This window comes from Barbus barbus (assembly GCF_936440315.1).
Source record: "Barbus barbus genome assembly, chromosome: 28".
NCBI lineage: Eukaryota > Metazoa > Chordata > Actinopteri > Cypriniformes > Cyprinidae > Barbus > Barbus barbus.
This window is the reverse complement of record NC_136756.1, coordinates 20904803-20922703: the sequence shown is the minus strand read 5'-3', so window position 1 is coordinate 20922703 and position 17901 is coordinate 20904803. Positions and strand designations below refer to the sequence as shown.

Genomic DNA, 17901 nt, shown 5'->3' with positions numbered 1-17901 from the left:
ATCATTTGAATTCACTGATTACAGTTATCAAATCAAGATATCGTTATGGAATATTTGAATACACTACAGAACATCTACACATCAACAAATGCTGTCTGCTTTAAATGTTAGAGTTCGGTTGAACTGATTAAATAAATAGCAACTGAACTGCATCATTTTGTACCTGGTTGCTCATGTTTTAAGTTATATATATATATATCATAATGTAATATTAAAGGTTCCATGTATAATATATAGCAGTAGCTGACAGAGAATTTCCTTTATATGCAAGCAAAATGGAAACTTTAAAATATGTACACTACTGTTCAAATGTTTGGGGGTCAGAAAGATTTTTTAAAAGCAAATAAATTAATACTTGTATTCAGCAAGTATTTACAATGCTACAAAAGGTTTCCATTTCAAAAAATGTTATTCTTTTGAACTTTCTATTCATCAATTCTATTCATCCTGTGCATCACGGTTTCAAAAAAAATATAGGCAGCACAGCTGTTTTCAACATTAATAATCCATGTTTTCTGGGCACCAAATCAGCATATTAAAACTATTTCTGAAGGATCATGTGACACTAAAGACTGGATTAATGACTGCTAAAAATTCAGCTTTGCCATCACATGAATAAATTACACTTTAAAATATAAAAAAAAAAAAAAAAAAGACTGTTTCTACTTTATTTTTGATCAACCAAATACAGCTTCGGTGAGCATAAGAAACATTGCAAAAACAACAACTTTTTGAACCATAGTGTTGAACCCAAATGAATCGAATCAAAATGAAACCAAATTGGAACTGAGAGCTTGTGAATTAGAATCAAACTGAATCAAATTGATACCCAGCCTTAACTCCAGTGATTGAGAACGTACTTGCCAGTATGAGCAATATGCATCAGACTGTCCACGAATGGTCCCTGGCCATACTGTCAGAGCCATAATCTCTCACTTTCATCACAATTTTAGGCTCGATTAATTTTCACAGTGGGGAATTCTAGTGGGGTTTTTTTTTATTGACGCCACATGGTAATTACTCTGTCATCTCTCGCGTGTGTGCTTTTTGCGTTCAGTAGCAGGGGTTTATTATGCCTGCGTGTTGCATGTTTGACGTCCATTGACAAATCTGACTTTCAAGCATTTGTTAGGTTTAGCTTACAGTCTGTTTATAGAACTAAACATCGCAGCGTAGAGAATGTTTACCTTCTGTGGACCCGTGCGAAACGTTAAAAGGGGACATGAGAGAAATGGCGAGAGTGAGGCTGTGAAAACGAACAACTGGCCCAGCTGTCTCAGAGAGTCTTATCTCATAAATAAGTGGAGAAATCTGACCCAAGGAACCCCAAGCTGTTCTTCCATAACTAGCGTGAACACCAGACTGTTCCTCCGCTGCGCTGCTTCAAAGAAACTTTGTTGTCACCACTTATGGTACCGACGCCAGTCGTGAGAAACAAGGCAGGCGAAACCGCCCTAAACAAGCCAACATAAGAGAAAGAAAAGCAGCGGCCTTAAAAGCCCAAGTGCCATCTTTAACATTTGGCAGAGCCAGCGCTCTCCCGTGTCGGAGAGATTGTGCAGTCGACCCTGCGGGCTATGCAATTAAACTCCCTCATACAGAGATTCATCAATAAACCTGGCATTAAAAAAAAAGTACCCGAGATTGTTTACCACAACGTTTTCCTAACGTGATCTGGAAAGGTTTAAAAATCCCAGCCAATTTGCTCAGTATTTCCACACCAGCCCTTGCGGCTTCCTTGGTGCAGAGAGGAGCCGCATGTCGACCAGCGCTAATGTGGTGACCCGGTGCCACAGCGTGTTGTGCTTCATGTAATCCCTCGCAGATCTCGAAGTCATGACAGACATGGGGCAGGAGGACAGAGCAGAGCGTTCTCAGGGACGATGGTCTCCGGCTGATCATTTCTAGAGTTTACACTGGCGGTATCAAGTTTCCTTGAGGACAGCGGCAGTGGTGGTGCTGGGCAGGCTGAGGGAGACGTGAAATAAAGCAGGGGTGACATGCTATGCTATTTATACTGAGCAAGTAGATAATTGTTTAAAGGTTAGGCTGCGAGCAAAGCATAAACAAGCATTCTGTGATTTTGTGTGTGTATGTGTGAAAGAGAGAGAGAGCTGTCCCTGCGGCACAAAGAGGAAGAGTGTGTCACATGATTGCCAGGCTGTCTGCCCGGGATACAAGGCTCTCTTATGCCAAAAGTCTGTGTGCTGAGAAAGGGGACAAAGAGACTAATTCTGTTCTTTAAGATAACGGACAGAAAATAGGAGCTACAAGTATTTATAGATCTCTCAAATGCTCACAGAAGATAGTTCAGCCAAAAAAAAATGACATTTCTGTCATCATTTATTCACCCTCATGTTGTTCCAAAATGGTATGTTGTATTTATTGTGTCAAGCTAAAAAATGACAAACAACACCATAGAAGTAATAAGTATAACATGAAGGCAATATTTACTAATAATCTTGCCCACCATTGAGCTGTTAATAACAGAGTCAGTGCGTTTAACTCAAGAATAAATTCAGATTTGTGAACTCAATCAATTCACTAAGAACTGACTCAAAAGAATGATTCATTCATAAATTGGACTAATTCGGTTCGCGAGTGCCACTCACTAATTCAGTGATTAAAATGAATTTAATTTAAGCCATAACTGCATGCGATATTAAGACTTGTTTTTAGAAATAACATTTTACTTAATTGGAAATTCATCTTTTTCTTGTTGTAAGATATTTTGAGAAATGTCTCAGTCTTATTTGGCCACATGATGGAGATTAATGGTAAGCAAAACTGTCAGTTACCAACATTTGTCTCATCTTTTGTGTTCAGCATGTTTGGAACAGCACAAGGGTGAAAAAACGATGACAGAATTTTCATTTTTGGGTGAACTATCCCTTTAAGACCTGTTTCAGAAAACACATCTAACATCATCAAAAATATTTTTTTTCTTATTTTAAGCATAAATATAATAAAGCTTTTTGTTTGTATGTTTTTTCCCCATACAAATGAAGTCAAAAGTAAGCAAAATTTTAGCTTACCAACATTCTTCAGGATATATTCTTTTCTGTTCCTCAGAAGAAAGACAGACATACAGGTTTGGAATGATATGAGGGTGAGTAAATGAAAATTTTCATTTTAGCTGAAAGACTCCATTAAATTTTTACTGTTCAATGCAACAAAATACCAGTAAAGGAAAAAATTTTGCAGCATGACATTGTGCACTGTGAGTGCAAAATGACAAAACCAAAGAAACGCTTGCAGGATTTAGCATGCTGAGGCGGGAGTTAGCGATCCTAACGTCTGAGCTAAGCTTCACAGCTCAACTCCGAAAATCTGTCACTCTCTCTCCCCCTCTGTCTCTCTTTTTCTATTCGGCCTGACACAGAAATGCCAGCCGCCTCTGATGCTGACCACAAAAACAAGTTATTAAAAGGCTTGAAAGGGGGTATGAATATTCACATGGGGGATTTGAGAGGAGAGGAAGCATCGAAGCCTGACTGCGGGGTTAGCAGTCAGGCTCCTGTCTCACTAAACAATTCGAACACAAATCCATTCAGGTCCTTATGAGCACATGGGGGTGAAAAACATTTACATACAAATACAAATATGCCACTACACACACACACACACACACACACACACACACATACAAACGCTACAGAATCTGATTAGCATTATTCCTCTTCACTAGAGCAAAATCCATCACTGTGAATGTGCTGCAATTGATTTGAAATACATTAGCAAATTGTCATCTGAAACCAAGAATTGTAATCCCTAATCAAACGGATGAGAGCTCTCTCTCTCTCCATTTTCCCTTTTTTCTGTTTATATGCACAAGCCCAAAATTGCTGTGTGTTTTCCCCACATGGAGAAGTGCTCTTAACAAGCTAGGACACTCAACATCAAAGATTTTTGCCTTTTGTCAGGGCGTTTCAGCTGAACGCCAGATTGATTCGTATGGTGTCTATGTGTGTGTATGTGTATGTGTGTGTCTGACATCATCCCAAGGGAGCACCAGACTGTTACAGCAACTGCCCGCTGACACTAGACCTGTTGCCTCCAGATGGCCTCCGCCACACACACACACACACATTCAAACTGTTCTCCTCAGCACAAGAGTGATATCTTTTCATCTCTGGTTCAATATTAAGTGTTCTCTTTCACCCTCCATAAGCTCCAATCACTACGAATCTACGATCTGCTGGTACATTATTATGTCTTGTCTGTAGTTAAAGTCATGAATAGCTTTTCGTTATACTGTATTGAAGTATTCTTGCCAATAAAGCTTTATTGAACGTGCAGAGACAGTCAGAGAGAGATGAATCAATGTCTAATAAAGACATTAACAACGCTATAACGAAAAATCATGTAAAACTAATTGCAATATGAAAAATACCTAATGATACATTAAAGCACAGTTCATCAACAAGTCTTCATGATGCAATCTTATAGCTCATGTCTTTGAAATCCATTTGACTTTATGAAAGTCAGTCATAGTATTCATAGATATCACATCCCTGTTGTTACAGCCTACTTATTATATAATATATGTGACACTGGACCACAAATCCTCTCATAAGTAGCATGGGTATATTTGTAGCAATAGCCAACAATACATTGTATGGGTCAAAATTATCGATTTTTCTTTTATGCTAAATAACCATTAGGACATTAAGCAAAGAACATGTTCCATAAAGATATTGAGTAAATTTCCTACCATAAATATATCAAAACTTACTTTTCGATTAGTAATATACATTGCTAAGAACTAAATAATAAAATAAGGCAATTTTCTCAATATTTTGCACCCTCAGTTTCCAGATTTTCAAATAGCTTCATCACAGCCAAATATTGTCCTATCCTAACAAATCATACATCAATGGAAAGCTTATTTATTAAAACAGTATTACAGTAATGAGAATCATCATTAAGAGTAATGAGAATTTTGAGGGAAAATGTGCTTAAATGTAATAAAAATAATTTCACATATTTTGACAATACAAAAATATGCCTCATTTTTCTTAGGGAAAATATAATTTCTTATTTTCTTAATGTGGGAAAAATATGACTGGGACACATTTTCATGAGATTTACCCAAAGAGAGAGAGGTAGCCACCAGATGTACTCCACAGCATGAGTTCTGTTTGGCTCTGTGAGCTGATTTGTGCAGGAACTCCAAGGTTTCTATACATTAATTGATTCCTCTGAGTTCTTGATTTAAATGTTTTTCAGCCGCCAGCATCCCGCCTGTCCATTAAACACCCACAATCCCTCTCCAGAGCCCCATCTCTTGCTCATTTTTCTCATCCGCTCTCAGGATTACCTCACTGTCTGGCATCTCTCCTCCTGCCCTCTGTCCTTTGCCCTCTCCCTCTTTCTCCCTTTCCCATCTTGAGCCCCACATTCATTTCAGGGCTACTTTGTTCAATCTCTCTCCCTCGCTCATGCATGATTGCGTCCTGCGGGTCACAGAATGCGGTACGCTGTTAATTACCTTGAGGCTGAAAACGAGCCACTCGGACAGAGACAGAAAGGACAGAAGAATTAGAGAAAAAGGAAAGTCCATAAATACAGAGATGGTTAAACATTTAACAGTGGCGCTGCACTGTGCAAACAACTCTTCCTAGCAGATTTCCAGTTGAGAGGAAAGACAGAATTGTGTTCTGGGTAAAAGCACCTCTGTGTGGACAAAGAGAGGCTGTAAAACGAACATCCTCAGGTGTTTTTAACCACAGAAAAGCGCGAATGTGTCCTCAGAGGCTCAGTGAGTCATCTATGGCTTCATCCTCCTCATCAACACACACACTTCCTGTCTACCTGAGAGACTGTGTTCTCACACCAGCTGTAGAGCAGTGCCAGCCAAAAACACCAAGCAACAATGTGAGATTTGTGTGTTGTGTGGTGTGTGTGTGTGTGTAGGTGAGATCAAGAGTGATAGACAGATGTAGCCTGAGGTGAGATGAAGAAAAAAAAAACAGATGTAGTGTGTATAAATCTGTTTAATATGACACCTGGTGTTAAGATAAATCTTGGGTGAGGGATACAGTGCTAAATATGGGTGTAAACTGAGTACAAAATGTTTGTTATCTGATTCAAACCACATTTGGAGGTAGTTGAAAACATGTGGCCCTATTATATCTGTAGTGCAAACCGCTAATAAGTTCTGGACAATAGTGAAGGACTGTCCTTTTACCTGTTAATCAAAGCTTGCTCTAAAAACGGGGTTTACAAACCCCTAAGAATCGTGAGGGAACTGCAAGGGGGTTCATGAGTTGTTGAAAAGCTAATTAATCATAAAAATATAAAACAAAATAAAATTTAAAAAATATTCATAATAATCAGAAGCAAGTGTGCGCAAATGTGTTAACTGAAATATTAATTTAAAATCGCATGGGGTAATTCAAGTAAATATTTTACATCAAAGGGGTTCATGACAAAAAAAATGGGGAATATTTAGTCTAAAATATGGTTTTAAAATGAATCGTACAAAACAAAAAAATCTGGAAATGCTCATTTGCATACATTCATAAGGATTCACAGAACTTCTCTGGTTTGACTGATCTCAACCTGCAGCAACACAGATCATGCAAAGCATTCATCTGAAATTCAGGCCAAAATGTGTTACATTTCTGAAAGTAATAGTTTTTTTTAATACCCTTTATCAACATGCAGCAATACGCGAGCATAAGAAATCACTAAATTAGAGACCCTCCCTTGAAACCTGACCACAGTGTTCACGAGAGGCGCATTTGAGATGCAAATAAACAACCAGGTGAACACACCGATGTCTCATTTGACCACATGTGATTGGATCACCTGAGAATGATATGAATGATAATATCAGGTGTAAACAGGTCTTATGTGAGTGTATGGGTTACAGTACCAACCAGCCTCTTTCTTCTCTAACTGGCAGTGTTTTTCCAGATCTTCATTGTTGCCTCTTGTTAGCATCTCCCCTCATTAACAAATCTTTCTGCCGCCATTGCATGAGAGAGATATGACTGGGCCTCAGAGAATAAGCAAAGGTGGCAGTGAAACACATTCACACACATACAATCTATTTTTTTCTATTTCACTCTTTCTTACCCTCTCACACATCCTCTGTCTGTCTCTCTCTCACACACATACACACACTTGCTCTGTTTATTTACGCCCATGCAGGCTAACAATCTCGTGTCTCCCACCATCTTTTCTCATCACCTCGTTCTCTCAGCCAAAGTCCTAGAATCGCATTCAGAATCTTCTTTCACAGCTCTCTCTGTGTTCTGAAAGAGTCACACACAGCCCCCCGCACACAAAACTCTTTCAATCTCTGATATCCTGCCTGCTGTTTACACATAGAGGTGCATTTATGAAGCTTACGCAACAACTGTAAAGCTTGGATAAAAAGAGAAGGGTGGGATGAGAATAAAGGGGAATGGGAAGTGAAGGAAATGAGAAAGCAAAGGAAGAGAAAAAGGAAATGAAAAACATGAAGGGAATGGAAAGGTATATGTAAAGGAAGTAGAAGCAAAAGGGAAAGGAAAGGAGAGGAGAGGAGAGGAAAGGAAAGGAAAGCAAAAAACAAAAAGGAAGTAGAAATATAAGCCAAAGGAAGTGAAAGGAAGGCATGGAAAGCAAAAAGAAAAAAGGAAAAAGAACAAGGAAAGGAAAGGAAAGGAAATTAAAATGGAAAGGAAAGCAAAAAACAAAAGGAAGTAGAAATATAAGCCAAAAGGAAGTGAAAGGAAGGCATGGAAAGCAAAAGAAAAAATGAAAAAGAACAAGGAAAGGAGGGAGAAGTCAAACGAAGAAAAAGTAAAAGGAAGAAATGGTAAGCAAAAGAAAAAAGGAAAAAGGACACAAGAAAAGGAAAAGGAAGTAAAAGAAAAAGACAGCAAAAACGAAAAAGAAAAGTCAAGGAAAAGGGAGAAAATGAAATAAAAGGACAAGGATAATTCAAGGAAAGGAAAATTAAAGAATGGAGAACAGGAAAGAAAAGAAACAAAAGCAAACTTAAAAAGGAAACACGCTGTACAGTAACATCAGACCAAGTAACAATGTTCACAATCACCTAATTGGGAGGTTTTTGCATTCCTAGCTCAATTATTTGGCTCCACTTGAAAGATGTGAAAAAAAGATGAAAGATGGATGTGTGATAAAACTGCAGGGAGAAGGGGTCTTGAGGGGGAATGGAAGAGAAGCTCCATTACATTTTAATGGGAGGAGCCATGACCTCCAGCACCACCTTATGGCAGGTCTTGAGAAGGGTTAACCCTCCAGGGGCAGAAGAATCATGGGAAATAAGGTTTTTAGAGGTCACTGGTTAATGCGTTTATTGCTCCCTCACTGCGACTCCTATACTAACCTTCAACAGACATAAACTTGTGATGGGAAAACGGGAATTGTGAGACGAGGCCAGCGAAAGACCGGGTGGGCATCTCAACGTGCGGTTTCTGTGCGGGCCCAGCGTGCTTCTCACCTTCTCTTTCGGCAAGCTCTACATGCTAAGTGAGAACATTGTTCCGGTCAATTTGTTCCTTTCAGAGCCCCAGTGGGCAGTGTCCTTTAGTCTGACAGCACACTGAGAGAAAGCACTCTGTCTGGAAGGGTCTGACATTAAGACAAGAGTGAGGGAGAGACAGAAAGACGTAGGGAGAGAAAGAAAGACAGAGCTCTGTGCCAAAAAGGGAGGGGCGGTGAAAGGGACGGTTTGAGATATGGAGAAATCGAGGGCTGACAAAAGTAAAAAAAGAAGAGGGAAGGAAACCGGATGACAGTAAAAGACTGATAAAGAGGACGCAAATGGCATGGAGGGAGTTAAGGGGCCCTGCATTGGGGAGTGCGAGTGAGCGGCTCCCCTCCGGCCACGGACCGCCTCAAAAAGGGCCCGCGGGAGGGGGGTTAAGCAGCCGCAGGTGACGCAAAACCCCAAGGGCAACTGTAAGTGTGCATGTGTGTTTGTCCTGCGTGTGTGCCCCCTGTGCCCGGAGCACCTGTTCCCTCGGCACACTGGCCTCAACACTTGCACTGAGGGGTGAAGTGCGGCTGTTGGGGGGAAAGGGCGCACTTGAACAGGGCACCTATTCAAGAAAACTTTCAAGAACACGCTCTCTATTTCCCTTCATCCACCTCTTCTAATCCCTCCCAATCACATTTCAGAATATCCTTCTAATTACATCCCAGTATAAGCAGCAGGAGGGTTGCTCGAGCTCAGAGAACGTTGGGAAAGTTGCACATCTCAACCTAAGGTTGGTAATAAAACAGCGCTGTTTTTACTGGGGATTAGAACGGCTCCGCTGAACAGTCTGTTAAGATGTAAAGTGCATTAAAGACAACGTAAGCAGCAGAATTGAAGTTGTTGACAACGAGAAAAGAAACATAACTGGGTCATTGACACGACTAACTTTTTGTCCTCTCAGTTTATTCAAAAATACATTAAAAATGTAATTCACACATACAATGACTTGAATACACCTGTTTTGTAATAAGCATGTTTTAATTTCTGAATGAAAAAAAAAAAAAAAAAAAAAAACATTTTGATGCATTTATTTTTGAATACAGGCTAAAATGTTAGGGTGAAATTCTGAAGTCCTCATATTAAAATAAAGAAAAACAAACTCAAAAAAATCATGTGGCCCATGAAGAAAAAACATTTAATAGGAAATTATTTAACAGACTATGTGGCAAGGTCGATAATAAGTCATAAGATATTAAAATGTCACATAGGCCCTAATTCATTTATTAAAATTCCAACCACCTTTAAAAGAATACTAAAAAATTTGGGAAAATAATGGATAATGTGTACTCTCACATGTATTGTACAGAAACGTTTTTTGCACTTAATAGTTCCACCACAACATTTTTAGAGTTATCAAACTGAAGCTTTTCATAAAAATAGTATTTTTTAAATGAATACAAAGAGCAAATTTCTAAGAACTTTGAAAGCTGAAATTAAATCTTTTAAACTAGATTTTTTAAATATCGTTGGCACTCTTATACATTGACTCAACTACATAGCAAGTGACTGCTTCATTTCTTGCTCATAAAAACTGTGCAGCGCAAAAAAGGAATTAAAAAGGGAACACTGAAACCGATCTATTCCAAGTCATACACTTCCTGTGCACTTCACACATTGTGTGCTGTGGTGCTAATGATAATTCAGTGTGTAATGAGTGGTTTTGTATGTGAGCTCGAAGAGGTCAATGGCAAGCTCACACAAATGCCACCCTCAGTCATGAATCATGGGCCTCAGGGACTGTCGAAATAAAAAAAATGTAAGCGCTTAAGCTGGACTGAAACCAAACAAAGAAGATGGATGATAATCCAATTCACAATGCAAAAACTGAACAGCTCTAATGACTGCTATCGAGCTTGAGACCTTTAGTCATGTAGACAGTGAGAAAATTTAGTTTTTGCTTCAAAGAACAATTCTTGTCTAATAAGCCATAGTTGTTGGTGGAGAAAGCAGGCTGCATCTTCTCCACATGGCAAATCCTCTTTTCACTCCTTTCTCATCTGCTCTCTCTCCCAGGTTGTTTTAAAATGCTTTCACCCTTAGGGACTTCACTCACTTCTTTCTCTTTTTCCAGTCCACAAACCTTGAAGGATAACAAAAGACAGCGCAATGGCTATTTGAATTTGAAACGGGGACTACGACAAAAACCATGTCTCACAGTGAAGCGGCAGACAGAGCGGTGCTGAAGAGCCAGCCATTCATGAAAGTTAACCCTCATGTTGAGAAAGGAAGATGAAAAATACTATTCTAACACAGCGCGACCCCACTTAGTTGGTGGAATATGAACAGCTGTTGAATAGGTGTATGTTCAAACACCTGGATGATACGGCAAGTAAAACAAACACACATAAACACCCACCAACCATACGAAAGCAAACACACACTCTCTTAGATTCAAGGTGCCTATCAAGAAGCATAGTATATGAGCTATGTGGTTCTTTGGAGACTAAAAGAGCTCTTGATGTCCTCATTCTAGGGTTTTCAGATCAGTTTACTGTGTGGGATCTAAAAGCACAAGAACATAGGCTTCCTAAAGAACCACAGAATAAATGGCTCTTTGTGGAACTTAAATAGGTCCTGCTATGAAATCCGGCTGCAAAATCCTTTTGGTTGTAATTGGAACCTTTATTTTTCTTTATTTTACAGTGCAGCTGTAAATGTCAGTTCATGAGAAAAAGGGTGAATGGGGAAAGAACAATGACACATATGTTTCATTTAACAGCTACCGTTCACAGTTTTTGCAATTGATTTAGGTTAGAACTGCATTTCTAAATACCTAGTGTGTTGTCAAAAATCTTTAGACAGTCAGAAAACCAGAAGAACACGCAGCCTGAAATATAGATATTTTTGTTACTGCATTCAATGACCTCATCTTTCAAAATGTATTAAATCTTCTCTAACTCATATACCACTATGAAATTAACATTTTGCTGTCAATTTCATTATTGTGAGAATGAGAATGAATGAGAATGAGCTTTATTGGCCAAGTATGTTTACACATACAAAGAATTTGTTGTAGTGACAGAAGCTCCACAGTAGGGCTGAACGATATGGACAAAATTTCATATCTCGATTTTCATGCCAGATATCTCGATATCGATACGATATGACTACGGGTTCGGTGAAAACCAAGCATTTCTCAGAAAAATAAAAACATCATAATACAAAAAAATTTGGAAAGTGTAGTTTTATTTTTAAGAACTCACTGGTGGACGTCGACTCGTACGGCGTAAAGGTCCTTTCACACAGGACGCGGCATGCGCTGCGCTGCGCTATGAAACCCATTCATTTCAATGGCTTGCGCTGCGCGAGGGCGGTTAGTTGCTGCGCCGACCAAAGCGCACGCGCAGCGGAGCGCACCAGCGGCGAGCTTGCGCGCGCGCGCCGCGGTCAAAGTTCAAAATAGTTCAACTTTTGCCGCTGCGCTCTGTGACGTTTCCCCCGCGCGGCCAATAGAAACGGGGCATCCAAACAAGCGCCGAACTCAAAATGGATGAACAGCTGATGTGTGTCTGAATTTCCAGAGCTATACCATACAAGTTTGCGGTCGAATAGGGACCTCAGCGGTGCATTCAAGGGCACTCGTAAAACTGATGTTCGTTGTGTGACTGCCAGAGTTGTATGCAGGGCGGGGCGAGCGCGGAGAGGGGAAATCTATATCGTCTATATCGTTGCTTTTTTCGATAGTAATATCTTGAAAGTTCATATCTCGATATAGATACGATAACGATATATCGTTCAGCCCTACTCCACAGTGCAACAAAGACAGCAACAGGACACAGATAATAAAAACTAAATGACAACATATAGCCAATAACCAATGTACAAAGCAGCAAAAACAAAAAAAACAAAAAACAAACAAAAAAAAACTTCTGACCGTAGTCTTCTGAGGTTAGATTTGATAGCTGAGCTGAAACAGACGGTTATTGAAGTGCAGAGGATGGATTCAATGATGGCGGAGTAGAACAGTTTCAGTAAGTCCTGTGGTAGGTTGAACTTCCTCAGCTGGCGAAGGAAGTACAACCTCTGCTGGGCCTTTTTCACAATGGAGTCAATGTGAATATCCCACTTCAGGTCCTGAGAGATGGTGGTGCCCAGGAATCTGAATGACTCCACTGCAGTCACAGTCCTGTTCATGATGGTGAGTGAGGTGAGAGCAGGGGGGTTTCTCCTGAAGTCCACAATCATCTCCACAGTTTTGAGCGTGTTACGCTCCAGGTTGTTGAGACTGCACCAGACAGCCAGCTCCTTAACCTCCTGTCTGTAAGCAGACTCGTCACCGTCCTGGATGAGGCCGATCAGTGTGGTGTCGTCTGCAAACTTCAAGAGCTTGACAGAGGGGTCTTTAGAGGTGCAGTCGTTGGTGTAGAGGGAGAAGTGCAGGGGGAGAGAACGCAGCCCTGAGGAGCTCCAGTGCTGATGGTGCGGGTGCTGGATGTGAATTTACCAAGCTTTACTAACTGCTGCCTGTCTGTCAGGAAGCTGTTGATCCACTGACAGACGGAGGTGGGGACGGAGAGCTGGGTTAGTTTATTTTGAAGGGTTTCCATGATGATGGTGTTAAAAGCAGAACTGAAGTCCACGGGGATGGGGCGGGGACGGGGACGGGGATGATGGTGGAGCGTTTGAAGCATGAGGGGACTTCACACAGCTCCAGTGATCTGTTGAAGATCTGTGTGAAGATGGGGGCCAGCTGATCAGCACAGATTTTTAGGCAGGCTGGTGACACACCGTCTGGACCTGGTGCTTTCCTTCTTTTGTTTTTCCTGAAGACCTGGCACACATCTTCACTGATTTGAATTGTAGATGTGGGGGAGAGAGGGGTTGCTGGAGGTGTTAATGTTTGTGTGAAGAGGTGTTCAGGACGGGTGTGGGGTGATCTTTCAAAACGACAATAGAACTCGTTCAAGTCGTCTGCCAGGTGTTGATTCTCCAGAGTGCTGGGGGATGGTGTCTTGTAACTGGTGATATCCTTCATTCCTATCCACACTGAAGCAGGATCACTGGAAGAGAATTTTTTACTGAGCTTGTCAGAATAATTCCTCTTTGCCACTCTGATCTCCTTTTCCAGTGTGTATTTGACCTGTTTGTACAATACTTTATCCCCCTTTCTGTGAGCATCTTCTTTGGCCTGATGGAGTTGTTTGAGTTTGGCAGTGAACCATGGTTTGTCATTGTTGTAGAATGGTAGGAATGCACATGTCCTCACAGAAACTGATATATGATGTTACAGTCTCTGTGAGCTCGTCCAGATCATTTGCAGCAGCTTCAAAAACAGTCCAATCAGTGAGGTCGAAACAGGCTTGTAGATCCCGCTCTGTTTCGTTAGTCCATCTTTTAACAGATCTTAATACAGGCTTTGCAGACTTAAGTTTCTGCCTGTAGGACGGAATAAGATGACACAAACAGTGATCAGAGAGTACTAAAGCTGCTCGTGGAACCGAGTGATATGCGTCCTTTATTGTTGTATAACAGTGATCCAATATATTACTGTCTCTGGTGGGACATGTGATGTGCTGTCTGTATTTTGGCAGTTCGCGGGAGAGATTTGCTTTATTATAAAGTCCCCGAGAATGATTAAAACAGAGTCTGAGTGTTGTTGCTCACTCTCTGTGATCAGATCAGCGAGTTTCTGTAGAGCTGTGCTCACGTGCGCTGGCGGTGGAATGTAGACACTCACGAGAATGAACGAGCAGAACTCCCGCTAGAACGGCTTGCAGTTAATGAAGAGCGTTTGTAGATCTGAATAGCACATCTTCTTTAACACAGTTACATCTGTACACCACCTCTCATTGATGTAAAAGCACGTCCCGCCGCCGCGCCCCGTTGATTCCATGTCCCGATCTGCTCTGATCAGCTGATAATTAGGCAGATGTACATTGTAAAAAATTATCGTGATTTAACGGTAAAAAACTGTGAAAATGCTACGGTAAAAACCTGTTACATGGTTAACGGAAACTTCCTGTAAAATTTACAGGGAAAAACCGTAAACTGATGTTCCCAGAATTCCCTGCGTTCCATTTCAAATTCTGTTTGAATTTGACGTTTTTTCTTTGAAATAACTATGTTTCTTCTTAGTTTTTTCTTATCAGTTATGTTTATTAGGGTTGTATGTTACATCTAATGTTGTTAAATTAATGTTTATAGCATATTTCATTTTAAGGAGTCTCACCATGATGGTGTTTAGTGCTTGTATGAATGACACTGCATCTGCACCTTCTGTAAATGCTATTGTTTAAAAGTTGCTTGTGATGGGCTTTGGCTCATCATGTGACTTTCTCATCATCACCTGCATTTGGTGGTTATCAGTGTATTTCAAAAGAACAAAACAGATTTCAGTACTTTAATAGGTTGGTATATTAAGATTATATCAGTTAAAGAAATTACTGTATTTAACTGTAAATTTAAGTTAAGTTGAAACGCAATTACGCAAACCTAAAACGTTGCTACTGTATTTTATACGGTAGAATTCTGGCAACCACAGCTGCCAGTATTTTACCGTGAATTTGACAGATTTTTTTTTACAGTGTAGCACGCTGTCCGGTATGTCGCCATTCAGCCAGGTTTCCGTGAAACACAGGGCAGCAGAGTTAGAAAAATCCTTGTTTGTCCGGGAGAGCAGAAGGAGTTCATCCGTTTTGTTGGGTAGAGAGCGGAGATGCTAGGCAACGTCATTCGAAATCCGCGCTGACGAAGCTTCACGAGCACGCCGGCTCGCTTTCCCCGCCTGCGCCTCCTGTATTGTTTGACCAGAGCTACGGCTCCGCCAACTACAATGTCCAGCAAAACGTCCGAAAAATCCAAATCCGGTAGAAGATTTTGTGGTGTGTTCTGCCGAATGTTCAGCAGATCATCCCTGGTAAAACTGATCGTATTTGAAAAACAAAAAACAGGAAAAACGAACAAAAACAACACCAACACTGAAGAGCAACGCACAATAGCTGCCATCATCGGCGCCATGTTGTGTGGAGTCAATTATCATCATCAATTCAAAAGAGCCCATCTTTGAAATATCATGTAAACATGACTGACTGGGATGGATCAAGCATGCCAAGAGCAAGTGATATAGATGCATTATGTTTATTGTTGCTAGTCCATTTGATTAAAGGTAGATCTTTTGCACGGATGCGTGCAGACAGTTGTTTTGTTTTACAGTATCAGAGCTACATTTTTATAGTAGAATTTCCATACTCAAAAAGGAGGCGTGCTGTTGCATAAAATTTGTGGGGGTTTTTCCTTGAACTTCATACAACACAATAAAGAGCTGTCATTCTTGTTTTACAAAAGGCTCCTGGTTTCTGTTAAAAAAGATCTTGTAATGCTCAGTGACTTGATGGGTGTGAATGTTAGTTAGGTTATGGCAGAATGAGTTCATTTGTTTAGGAGATTTAAGTGCATTTGAGATTAATTGCGGTGTCAAGATGGAAAAGATAACTGTGTGAAGAGTTTGGAGGAAGTACACTCAGTTTTGAGAATTGCACTTAAGCACTTGTAAAAGACTGCACAAAAGCAGTCAACCTGAGAGCAGAAAAGCTATAAAATAATAAATTAAGGCATATGAGAGACCTAAAATGAAGACAATCTTTTAAGACTTGAATTTTATAAAAGAATGTCATAACTTAATCTAACTGCAAAATTTGTAAAAAGAAAATACTGCTGGTAAAGTGATATTGTTTCCAAAACAAATATTTTCAAGACAAATGAACCTCAGCTACTGTAAAATGTGAACTGTTAATTATTTAATTCTGTTCCACCATCCGTAAGGCTTCAACACAAGCCGAATTTCATGGGCAAAATCAAGTCAGAACAACGACTAACAACTCTCTGAATTATGTGTAAATACAAAACGAATTTCTTTAATTACATAAGTATAATACCTCATTAAAGAAGAATCATAACACGTCTGAACAATATTTTAAGACTAATTAATAAGTGTTGAAAGAGCACAATTCAGGGGCGCGCGCAGAACCAAACCCATCATCGAAACACTGGGATGCAGAGGAAAAACCCGTAACAACTAGCCACTACAATCCAGAACAGAAGCTTATCATTTGGAAAACCAGCACACTTACCGATAACAGCCGCGGGGAACGGTGAGCCCGGTTCTCTGTGAATGACTCGCCTCCTCGGGACTATAATCCAGAATGACTGAGAGGAGAAGAGAGGAGGGGTCCGCGTGAAATCTACTCCTCTCTATCGCACCTGTCTCAGTGCAGATCTGATCCCTGATCTGACATCCTTAAGACAACTGTGTCCAAACCCCCAACAACTAACCCCCCGCCCCAATGTACACAACGACACCTGTCCCCGGGTAAAAACACCGCGCAACAAAGCTCGTTTATGCAGCTCGTGAACAAATGTCATTCCCGGCTTGGTCCTGCAGCCGTTGTATTCCCCTTCGGACAGCCATCCAGTATCCAAGAAGTCGTTTGCAGTAAGCGGGATAAACTGCCTTTTGTCTAACAAATTATGCCAAAAACAGTCCACGCCAGCGCAACCAGCTGTGCCTTATGAAAACGTGTCTGTCTGGGCTGGAAACATTTGCCTTATCAATCACCAACCACTACAATAGTTATTCAGTGCTGCGCCAGTAGAACGAACACGCTCCTGAGCGCGTGGACAAAAAGGCACGATCGTTTGTTTAGTGCGCGCGTCTCTGCCTCCGATTTGAGGAGTCCAGCCTCTGGAATCCGTTAAAGGAAACTCTTACTGTCCGGTAGAAATGTAATATTTCCAGCAGTCCCCGGCGTGTAGCCCGCAGCGTTTAGTCTGAAAGAGAAAGATCACGCGTTTGGTATTTCAGCGCTGTTGTAAGTCTGTCACCCACAGCTATTCAAACGCAAGTCAATGCCAAAACCTGACGCAGAATAGAGCTGCGGACTGGAGCGGAATTAATTTGTTGTTAATAATTTGGGTTTAGGAAATAACCCAGCGATACTTGGATGAGGGGATTAGTCTTGGCATAGAAGCGCAAGTGGCAACGTAAGTGAATTTCATTTGGAGACTGAGAGCGCGAGCTGGAAAAGCATCGAAATAAAGTAATCTTTTCACTGCAAATGCAGTTAAAAAATATAAGCTACAAATATGAAATAGTGAATATAGAAACATTAGATTATAATAAATAAAAATATCAATAGACAACATTATAAAAAAAAAAAAAAAAAAAGGAGAATAGCCTACATATTCTGTTTTGACGTTAAAAAAAAGTTTAAGGCTAGAAACGTATTTTACGCAATTACGCAAACCTAAGCATGATCCCATTTAAAGTCAGCATGAAATCAGGCTTGACCATTTTTATTTATTTATTTATTTTTAATGCAATAATGTAGTGTTTATTATTAATTATTCATCCGTGTTCAACATTATATATATATAAAAAATAAAAACATTAACTTTCTCTCTTCCTC

The 17901-nt window shown here is 40.3% G+C and overlaps 1 protein-coding gene across 1 annotated transcript in view; it reads right to left on the bottom strand.

The window, feature by feature from the left end:
* sema6bb (sema domain, transmembrane domain (TM), and cytoplasmic domain, (semaphorin) 6Bb) overlaps positions 1-17340 on the bottom strand; it is a 121240-nt gene extending 103900 nt beyond the window's left edge. The window contains exon 1 of the mRNA XM_079382812.1: positions 16567-17340. The gene's annotated coding sequence lies outside the window, so the exon portion shown is untranslated. The remainder of the gene's footprint in view (positions 1-16566) is intronic.
* Between the last annotated feature and the right edge of the window lie 561 nt (positions 17341-17901).